This window comes from Rhinolophus sinicus, chromosome X, assembly GCF_036562045.2.
Source record: "Rhinolophus sinicus isolate RSC01 chromosome X, ASM3656204v1, whole genome shotgun sequence".
NCBI classification, from domain to species: domain Eukaryota; kingdom Metazoa; phylum Chordata; class Mammalia; order Chiroptera; family Rhinolophidae; genus Rhinolophus; species Rhinolophus sinicus.
Window position 1 is genome coordinate 44,230,917 of NC_133768.1, and position 12,011 is coordinate 44,242,927.

Consider the following 12,011-nt stretch of genomic DNA (forward strand, 5'->3'; position numbering starts at 1 on the left):
AAACAGAATAAATTTTTGCATATTGATTTTATATCCTGCAACTTTGCTGAATTTGTTTGTTAGTTTTAGTAGATTTTTGTGGAATCTTTAGGGTTTTCTACATATAAGATTATGTGATTTGTAAACAGAGATAATTTTACTGTTCCTTTTACAGTTTGGATGCCTTTTATTTCTTATTGAGGACAAATTGCTGTGGCTGAGACTTTCATTACTATGTTGAACAGAAGTGGAAAGAGTGGTAATCCTTGTCTTTTTCATGATCTTAGAGGAAAATAATTTAATTTTTGGCTGCTGAGTATGATGTTAGCTGACTTTTTTTTTTTTTTTTGTATATATGGCATTTATTATGTTGAGGTTTTTTTTTCTTCTATTCCTGATTTTTTTAGTATGTTTATCATGTAAACATTTTGAATATTGTCGAATGTTTTTTGTAGATCAATTGAGTGAATCAGGTGAGTTTTTTGTCTTCATTTTGTGAGTGTGGCTTATTGAATTGATTGATTTTCATAAGTTGAACAATTCTTACTTGACAAGAATAAATCTAGCTTGGTCATAGTGTGAAATCCTTTTGATATGCTGTTGAATTTTGTTTGCTAGTATTTTGTTGAGGATTTTTGCACCTATATTCATCAGGAATTTTGGTCTGCAGTTTTTGCTGTTGATTGTTTGTTTGTTTGTTTGTTTGAATGTCTTTGTCTGTTTTGGTATGAGGGCAATGCAGGCCTCCTACAATAAGCTTGAAAATGTTTCCCCTGCTTCAAATTATTGGCAAGCTTGAAAAGAATTGGTTTTAATTCTTTTTTAAGTGCTTAGTAGTATTCATCAATGAAGCCATCTGGTCCTGGGCATTTCTTTGTTATTTGCGTTACTCTACCTGTAATGTCTCACCCAGGCATCTGAGGGTCTGTCTTCCTCCTGCAGATTTCACAAGCTCTGCCAACTGCTTTCTGCAGCTTTTCCCTGCTTCAGATCTGAGCTATGTCATTTTTCCCCATATGAGCTATGAGTCCAGCAAAACAGGGGCCAGTCCCTTGAGCAGCCCACAGATAGGTTTGAACGTTGTATTACCCTCTCTAATCCTCTGTCTCCAGAGATTAAATCAGTAGTTGAGCTACTTTCTTCCAACTGTATTGCACTATGCTATGGAGGGGTGTGTCAAGGTTAATAAGAATGTTATAAAATCTCATAACCTTTTGAATATGGCTTGATTGAGCATATGCTTGGTTGCTGTAGATACTTTACTGCTTTCTAGTGGTCCTTTCGAGTTATTTAGACAGTCTCTGGGTTTATTTTTTAAATTTTTTTTGTGTTTGTTTGTTTTGGTTTTAATATTTCATAGGTAAGTGAGGGCCTGGAGCTTCCTAGTCTACTGTATCACTGATGTTATCCATTAACTTTTCAATTAAGATGATTGAGACTATTATTGTTGTTATTTTTGGACAACTGATTTCTACTTTATTCCCGTTCCAAAGTCTCCATTACATTATATGTGGAGTACCCTAAGATCTACTTTGTTTGTACTACTGCTTCATGTAGACTATACTCCTGTCCCTCAACCTTAGATTCATGACTTTTCCATAGAATATTAGTGGTAGTGGCAGCATCAGTGATAAAAACAAGTCTTCACTGTTTACTTTCAGGGTTGGAGCTAAGAATTTTATTTGCAATTATCTCATTAAATGATACCAATTGCCTTCTAGGGCAGGTACTCTCATTGTCCTCTCATTTTTATATATGAGGAAACTAAGATTTAGGGGAGGAAAATTACTTATGGTAATTTTTTTTTCCTTAAATGAATAGTTTTCCTTAAATGAATATTAGAAGCTCCTGGGAAATTTAAAATAATATACTGATGCCTGGATCACATTCCCACAAATTCTAATTTAGCCTAGAGGTAAAAGTCTATTCAGTGTTCTATTTTTTTTTAATTAATTGGGGTGACAATTGCTAATAAAATTACATAGATTTCAGGTGTACAATTCTGTATTACATCATCTATAAATCCCATTCTGTGTTCACCACCCAGAGTCAGTTCTCCTTCCATTACCATATATTTGATCCCCCTTACTCTCATCTCCCACCCCCCCACCCCCCTTACAGTGTTCTATTTTTTAAACCTCTTCTGTTGATTCTAATATGCAGTCAAGATTGAGAGCCTCCAGTTTAAGCCATTTGTGGGTGGAGTTTTCTGCTACATGAAACTAACTTTTCCAATCAGATTGATGTACACACAAATTACCCATGGACCATCTTAAAATTAAGATTCTAAATCAGGTCTAGATGGAATCTTAATACTGCTACTGAAAAAGAGATGTATTTTGAGCCCAAATCTGTCTAATTAGAAATTCCATGCTTTAAAACTCTTCCCTATGCTGACCCCTCCCAATGCCAATTGCCTTCCTTTTTGGAGATTATCTTTGACCACCTTGTGAGACGGCTCCTTCATCTTGAAATTCTGCTCCTGCTCCTTACCAGCCTTCCTACTGTAGACTGCTATCATTGTAATTTTGCTCTACCCTGTGTCTACTTAAGAACCATTCCCCATTTTTTGTTTTGTTAATACAACCCTGAATTTGTTTGAATACTTTTCTTCCATATGTTTCAGGAGATTGCACCATCAACAGACCTATGGAATTCATCTAAGCTGATTGTGCAGGTCCCCTTCTTCTTGTCAATGATTTGTTTAGACATCAACATATAATTAGACATGAGAAGAAGTCTACTGGAGAGTTTCTGAGAAAGTTATTTCTTGCTTTTAAAAGGAAATGTTTGGAAGAAACAGTCCCATTTTATGCCTCTAGATGCTGATAAATGAGGATATTGGGCCTAACTCTACTGTTGTCTTCTTGTGAGGAGATCCACCCTAATGAAAGTACATGAGTGAAATTTTCATATTGAAAGATAGCACAGTGAATGAAGGAAATAAATAAGTCTTTGATGATATAAGCCACTGAATTAACCAGTTCAGGAACTGTCCTATCCCTGTACATCAGGTTGTGTGAAATGATAAATATATTCTGAGTCTTCAAGCCAATAGTTTTCCTTAAATGAATATTAGAAGCTCCTGGGAAATTTAAAATAATATACTGATGCCTGGGTCACATTCCCACAAATTCTAATTTAGCCTAGAGGTAAAAGTCTATTCAGTGTTCTATTTTTTAAACCTCTTCTGTTGAATCTAATATGCAGTCAAGATGAGAGCCTCCAGTTTAAGTCATTTGTGGGTGGAGTTTTCTGCTACATGAAACTAACTTTTTCAATCAGATTGATGTACACACAAATTACCCATGGACCATCTTAAAATGCAGATTCTAAATCAGGCCTAGATGGAACCTAAAATTTTGCATTTATAATAAGTTTCCAGGAGATGCTGAAACTGTTATGTAAGGACCACACCTTGAGTAGCAAGGATGTAACCATTTGGCTAGAGATAGCAAAAGGTATAATTAAATTAGTGCTATAATAGAAGTTGGACAAAGTGATGTGGGGACCAAAAGCTGGAGAGAACTGAATGAAGAAATGCAGTTAGTAAGGATATCACTGATAAGAGACATTTAACTGCAACTGGTAGACAAGGTGCCCATACTATAGAGTGGAAAGAAATTTAATGTAAGAGCCAGGAACCTAATTTTCTAAGACCAATTCTGTCACCTATTCACTGTATAATTTTGGACAAGTCCTTTCCCCATTCTGGGCCTTACAAGTGGGGAATTGAATGAATAGATGATCTCCAAAGTCCCTTACATCTCTGACATTTTGAATAATGATTTGATGGATAAATCCACTGAAAGAAATAAAGGGTACAAAAACAGAGAGTAGAGAACTAAACCTCAAGGAACAATAGCATATAAGCCATACATTTTAAGGGGTGAAATTTACATGGTACCTATACACTGATGAGTCACAGATTTGTATCTCTGGCTTTACTACATATACTAAACCTCTCCATTTGGTTGTCAAACAAAAACAAAATCAAAAACTCAAATTAACATGACCTTGATTGATGTACTAGTTTCTTTGCTGTCACAAAACAATTCCTTCCTCATTCTTTTAATTTTAGGCGATCACTCTCGATTACTCTCTCCCTCCATAATACACAAATCAGTAGCAAATCCTGTTGGCATTACTTCCAAAATGCAGCTTGAATTTATCTTCTTGTCTCCATTTTCATGGCCACAACCCCAATTCAAGCTGCTGTCATCACTTGCACAGACTACTTCAAGCCTACTAGCAGGTCTTCCTGCTTTACTCTTGTCCCCTATAATCTATTCTTCAGAAAGCATCCAGGGATATTAAAATTTTTTCCACTATATTTACTTTGACATTTAATATTATTTTATATTAATTTCAGCTGTATACCATAGTGGTTAGACATTTATATAATTTAAGAAGTGATTCCCCTGACTAGTACTCACCTGGCACTATACATCGTTATTACCATATTATTGATGATTTTCTCTATGCTTTACTTTACATCCCCATGACTACTTGGTAACAACCAATCTGTACTCCTTAATCCTTTCCCATTTTTCACTAACCCCCAGTATGCCTCCAATCTGGCAAACATCAAAATGTTTTCTGTGTCAATGAGTTTGTTTATGTTTTCTTTGTTTATTTTGTTCTTTAGATTCTACATATAAGTGAAATCACGTTACACCTGTCTTTCTCTGAAATACTTCACTCAGCACAATACCCTCCAGGTCCATCCATGCTGCTGTAGATGGCAAGAACCAACTCCCATCCATGTCTGAGCAATAGTCCATTATATATATGAGGTCAGAAACTTAAATTTGTGAACTTGTTGCAACCATGCTCCTAAGCTTTTTTTATATCAGAGGGATTATTCATTATGAATTTGTACCAACTGGACAAACAGTTAACGAAGTTTATTATTTGGAAGTGCTGAAAAGGCTGCATGAAAAAGTTAGACAACCTGAACTTTTCACCAACAATTCATGGCTCTTGCATCACAACAATGCACCAGCTCACACAGCACTGTCTGTGAGGGAGTTTTTAGCCAGTAAATAAATAACTTTGTTGGGACACCCTCCCTCCTCACTTGATCTGGCCTCCAGTGACTTGTTTCTTTACCCAATGATAAAGGAAATATTGGAAGGAAGCATATTGATGACATTCAGGACATCAAGGATAATATGATAACAGTTCTGGTGGCCATTCCGGAAAGAGTTCCAAAATTGCTTTGAAGGGTGGACTAGGCACTGGCATCGGTGCATAGCCTCCCAAGGGGAGTACTTCAAAGATGACCATAATGATATTCAGCAATGAAGTATTTAGCACTTTTTCTAGGATGAGTTCGCGAATTTAATTGTCAGACCTCATATGTACCATCTACTCTTTATCCCTTCATCCATTGATGGACACCCAGGCTGCCTCCACATCTTGGCCATTGTAAACAATGCTGCAATATATAACACATGAATGCAAACATCCTCTTGAAGTAACATTTTGGGTTTCTTAGGATAAATACCCAGAAGTGGGATTATTGTGTCTTTCTTTGTTTCTTGTTTTAAAGTCTATTTTGTCTGGTATAAGTATTGCTACCTCAGCTATTTTTGTTTCTTTCCATTTTCATGAAACATTTTTTTTTTTTTTACCATCCCTTTACTCTAAGTTTGTGTGTGCCTTTAGATCTGAAGTCTCTTGTAGGCAGTATATGTAAGGATTTTGTTATTCTTACCCATTCAGCCATGCTATCTTTTGAATGGAGCGTTTAATCCATTTACATTTAAAGTAATTGTTGATAGATATGTAGTTATTGGCATTTTATTATTCAAATTTTTTATGTTTTTTTTTTCTTTTTGTCTTAAAAAATCTCTCTAAGATACCTTGTAATATTGGTTTTGTGGAGATGAGCTCCTTTAGCTTTTTCTTGTCTGGGACGGACTTTATCTGTCCTTCAATTCTAAATAATAGTGTTGCTGGGTAGAGTAATCTTGGTTGTAAATCCTTGCTTTTCATCACCTTGAATTTTCCTGCCAAACCCTTCTGGTCTGCAAAGATTCTGTTGAGAAATCAGCAGACAGTGTCATCGGACCTCCCTTGTAGGTAACTAGCTGCTTTTCTCTTGCTGCTTTTAAGAGGCTTTCTGTGTCTTTAATCTTTGACATTTTAATTATTATGTATCTTGGTGTGGGCTTCTTTGGGTATATCTTGTTTGGGACTCTCTGCACTTCTTGGGCTTGTATATCTATTTCCTTCACCAGGTTAGGGACGTTATCAGCCATTATTTCTTCAAATAGGTTTTCAATTTCATGTTCTCTCTCTATCTCCTTCTGGTACCCCTATGATGCAAATGGTTTTACACTTGATGTTATCACAGAGGCCCCTAAAACTATGCTCATTTTTTCAGATTCTTTTTTTTTCTGTTTTGATTGGGTGTTTTCTGCTACCTTATCTTTTAAATTGTTGGTCCAATCCTCTGCTTCATCTAATCTACTGTTGATTCCCTCTAACGTATTCTTCATTTCAACTATTGCATTCTTTATTTCTGACTGGTTCTTTTTTTATGTCTCCTATCTCTTTGTTGAAGTTCTTCCTGTGATCATTGAGCATCATCATAACCAATGTTTTGAACTCTGTGTCCAGTAGATTGCTTACCTCCATTTTGTTAGTTCTTTTTCTGGAGCTTTGTTCTGTTCTTTCATTTGGGACATGTTTCTTTATCTCCACATTTTTGCTACCTTTCTGTATTTGTTGCTATGTAGTGCTGCTATGTCTCCCAGTCTTAATAGAGTGGTCTTATGTAGTAAGTGTCCTCTGGGACCTAGTGGTGCAGTCTCTCTGGTCACTAGAGCTGGGTGCTTCAGGTATGTTCCTTGTGTGGGTTGTGTGTGCCCTTCTGTTGTAGTTGAAACTTGGTTGCTGTTTGCATGTCAATGGGAGGGATTGACCCTCAAGCTGGTTGGTCATGAGGACTGGCTGTGACTACAGTGGAGGAGCTGTGGTACAGGGCTGACCCTATAGAGAAGGGTTCATTTTAGCGGGGCTTTGTTGTCTGCCCAGCCTGCTCTTTAGGTGTGTCGGTCTTGGAGGAAGCTGGGTGATGCTCCAGCTTGGTCCAAAGCTAGCCACCAGCTGTGTCAGCCACAGGGCTGTATAGGGCCCCAACACAGGCCAAGTTTGGCTGCAGCCTGTGCCCTCAAGTGTTATGAGCCACAAAGCAATCCACAGATGGCTGTCACCCACACAGGACTTGGAGGTAGCTTGAGAGGCCAATCTGTGAATTGAGGGCAGCTGTCACTAGTTCCAGGCTTAGGGATGCTCAGTCAGAGGTACAGGACATGCTGAAGCCAGACAATGCTTGTTTGGGTTTTGTGAACCTTTGAGAGATTTTATGAAAGTCTGAAGAATGAGCTAAGACAGGTTATTTGTATGGAAAAGCCACTGGAAGGGGCTTGGGTGTGCCCAAAAGTTGGGTGGAGTGGGTTCTCAGGGAATCACTAGGGTGGGGAAGATGAAACAGTTTAATAGAGACTCAGATGTGGTGTCTGTCTGCATCTGCATGCAGGGAGGGGAGGGCTCAACAAAGAAACAATGTCTTCCATGAGCTTCTCCCTCTGGGAGAAAGCTGCCCCTGCAGCTCTCATCCTGAAGTTAGACAATTCGTTTCCTCCTCTCATGTCCCCGGTGCCTTTTGAGATGCTGCCCCAGCACTGGAGCTCAGAGTGGGTGAGTCTGTCAGTGAGTAAGTCTGTGTGCAGGCTCTTTAAGAGCAGCGCCTAGGACTGTGGCCACCCTCCCACTCATTTAGCCACAAACTCTGCTGGTTTTCACAGCCAAAATTTATGGGGACTTCTCTCCCTCACACACACTGGAACCCTGGGCTGGGAAGCCTGGTGTGGGGTTTGGACCCTTTGCTCCTCCAAGACGTCCTCTGCAGCAGTGATATTTCTCCCAATTATTCATGGTCACATGGGAGTGTGGGACCAGCTTTTTCCCACACTCTCCTACCAGTCTCAAAGTGGAGTCTTCTGTTTGTCTGTAGTTGTAGGGCTTCAGTTCATTCAGCTAGTCTTCAGGTGATTTTCAATGATGGTTGTTCTGTAGTTTAGTTGTAATTGATGTGGTCCTGAGAGGAGGTTAGCACAGCATTTATCTACTCCACCATTTTGGCTAGAAAATCCTAAGGATATTTTTAATGCAAATATAAACCTATGGTATTTCCCTCTCAGAACTCTCTCTCTATTTTCCTTAGAGCACTAACTACACTCATATGGTGTACTTGTTTTATTTATTGTTTAAAATACCACAAGAATAGGAACACCACGAGAGCTGAGACCTAGTATGCACTGTTGAAATCTTTGTTCCCTTTTCTTGGCACTATGCAAAGCACAAGGCATTAAATAAAGATTTGTTAAATGAGTGAATTGAGAAACAAAGAGTAACCAAAGCAAAGGAAGCTTTTCTAAGCAGACACCCCCAATGTAGGCCCGTCTCATTATTTTTAAATCCAGATAGGGGACAGAAATATAATTATCATCTCCTGAATGCCTACTATGTATCAGATTCTATAATGGTTACTTACACATATATACAATTGAGTAACTCCTTTGAAGAACCATTTTAAGTAGGTATGCCTACATTTTACAAATGAGGAAACTGGGGAGGCCATGAGAATTTTAGTCATTTGTGCACTCATCCAGCTGTATGTAGTTGAGCCTGAATTTAAAATTCTCTCTGCCTCATCCCAAGTTTCATTTTCTTCCCATTCTACCAACTTTTCCCTCCCTTTTATACCTCCTACCAGCTACTTTCTACATGGTTTCTATTTCCCAGTCTCCAATATAAGAAGAATACTTGCAAGCACAGATTCAATGTGACTGCTCTCATTTGATGTACCTTTGGGATTGTTTTGTTGTGCTAGTCTCTGTGGAAATCAAGAATCATCCTCTAAGGAAGGTACAGAAAACTGACAGTCTGATTGGTGCTGCCTGTTCCCAAACTGTGTCAAGCACACACCAATGATTCTAAGTGATGAAGTCATTATCTAGGAAGTCACCCTGGGACACATTTAGCTTGATACCCAGTAACAGGGTAAGTCTTTTGTTGACACTCAGCACCATGTCATAACAGCGTGAATACTATAGTTAAGGAGATCATAATTCATCTATTTATTCAACAAATATTAATTGAACATCTATTCTTCACCATATTGCTAGAATATCGGATGCACACAAGTAAATTTAATGCTTGCATGGAGTTTACTGTCTAATGGGGGTTGACAGACAATAAAAGGAAAACAATAAATAATAAAATTTTAGACAATGATAATTGTTATGAAGAAGATAAAGCGAGTAAGGGAATAGAGGATAATGTGTAATTTTAGATAGACTTGGTGGTCTAGGAAGTTCTCTCTGAGACGGTATCATCACAGATCAAATCTGAATGATGCGAAGAAGCTGATAATGAGTGAATATGGCAGAGAAATTTAGGCCAAAACATAGGAAGTGTAAAGACCTTATGGTAAGAATAAATTGATATATTTATTGAGCAGCAAAAAAATATGGCTGGATGGAATAAGAAAGAAAGGAACGGGTCGAAAGGAATATGGCAAAATTGGCGGGGTCTAGATGAATTTGATTCAAAGTTAAATGGGAAGTCATTGGCGGATTTTAGTCTAGGGAATAACATAACTTAAATTACATTTTAGCAGAGTGCAACAAGCTGAAATGTGGATAATGGATTTTAAGGGGCAAGAGTGGGAGCACAAAGACCAGTTATGAGGCTACCACTGTAACCCAGGTGAAATATGATAGTGACATGGATAAGAATGATACAGTAGAGGCAGAAATAATTCCCTGGACTCAGCATATATGTTAGAGGTAGATGGGATGGCAGCATAGTGGTTTAGGAGTATGCAGCCACCCAGGAGTTCTGGTTTTAGCTCAGTCACTATCCAGTTATGTGAATTGGACCAAGTCTGCTCCCTTCCTTTGTTTTTGTTTTCCCATGCCTACTTTACCTGATACAGTGAAATCTGTATAAAAAGAACACACATTTTGGATACTACTTTACAAAACACCTTTAAATTAATTTCCCCATTTTAATTTTGAACTTCGTAATCCTATAAAATAATCAGGGAAGGGGCAATTAGCCCCAATTCACTGGTGAGAAAAATACGGTAGAATAGGGTAGAATTCACAGAATGAAAGCCTCATGGAAGCCCTACAATAGCTGTTGAATTGATGAAAATATGTGGGGCTTGGGGTCAAAATGCCTGAGTTTTAATTATGGCATAGTCAAGTTACTTTATCTTTCTGATTTCAGTATTTTCATGTGTCAAATATACCTCCCAATGTTGGTTAGCAGCCTTATATAAACTCAAACCTACCTTTACATCCAAGGCCATAGTTATAAAGGTTTATAACACATTGAGTTCATTTTGACTGATGAGTTTGCTATAGCTCTGGAGGTTAATGTCTCAAGTTTGTCAGTTATTCAATTGTGGCCTCTTGTTCACAAGGCCAGGAAGTCAAGCTTCACCTGATTTGTATATATGAGAATAAAGGGAACAATCAAATATTGGCTACCCACACTGTGCCTGACCTTTTGTACACTTTCACTCATTTAATCTTCACAGAAACTCTATGAGGTAGGTTTTATTATTTCCAATTGCTACAAATCACACAGTTGGTCAATAATAGAGCCAGGCTGTCTGATTCCAAATCCCATGTTCTTTTCATTCTGCCACATTCTTGCTAGCCAGCTGTTGCTTGCATCTATCTCATTTCAGCCAGATCCAGAAACGGCTGACCTACCCAATTCCAAGAAATCCCAGGGATCCTACAGAGCTGCTGGGTCAGTAATTAAATGCTGTTCACCTCGGTATACCAGTAACTGACATTGTGCTTAACATGTGACAAATGTTCAGTAAAGTTTATTGAAATAATCAATACATTTAACCTTTTATCTACCCCTATACTCACCAACCAAATATCTAGAGTGTGGTGATTAAGAGCGTGTACTATTAAGTCAGATTATCTGAATTTGAATCTTATATTTTACTTTTACTATAGGGGCGATCTGCAGCAAGTTGTTTAATCTCTCTGTGTCTTGATTTTGTCATATATTAAATGTGGATAATATTACCTTAAAGTTCTTAGAACAGTGCCAGGTACGTAATAAGGACTCAGTGAATGTTAATTGTTTCATTTTTTTATTAGTTTCAGGTGTTCAAAACAATGTAATAGCTAGACATTTACGTCCCTCTCAAAGTGATAACCCCCTCCCCCAATCTACTATCCCTCTGATATTGTATATAGCTGTTACAGTTCCATTGACTCTATTCCCTATGCTGTATTCCACATCCCATGAATATATATATATATATATATATATATATATATATATATATATATATATATATTTTGACATTCACTATTCATCATCTTCAGCATCAAGTGTACACTATAGTAGTCAGACATCTACACAGTCCATGAAGTGGTCTCCCTAACAAGACAAGTGCCCATCTGACCCCCTACAAAATCTTTACAACATTATTTATATTTCCCAAACTATTTCACATCCCCGTGGCTATCTTGTGACTACAAATTTGTACTTTCTAATCCCTTTACCTTTTCCCCCATCCCCACACCCTCCCATCAAGCAGCCATCAGTTTTTTCACCTATCTCTGAGTCTATTTCTGTTTTTTTGTTCGTGTATTCTTTAGAATAAGTGAGATCATATGGTGTTTGTCTTTCTCAGTCTGACTTATTTCACTTAGCATAATATTCTCTAGGTCCATCCATGTCATTGCAAATGGTAATATTTCATTCTTCTTTATGGCTGAGTACTAATACTCCATTGTATAAAGATACCACAGTTTCTTTATCCAATTGTCTATCGATGGGCATTTTGTTTGTTTCCATATCTTGGCTATTGTGAGTAGTGCTGCAATAAACAGGGTGCATATATTATTTTTGAATTAGTGTTTTGGAATACCTTGGATAGATACCCAGGAGTGGAATTGCTGGGTCATAAGGTAGTTTCA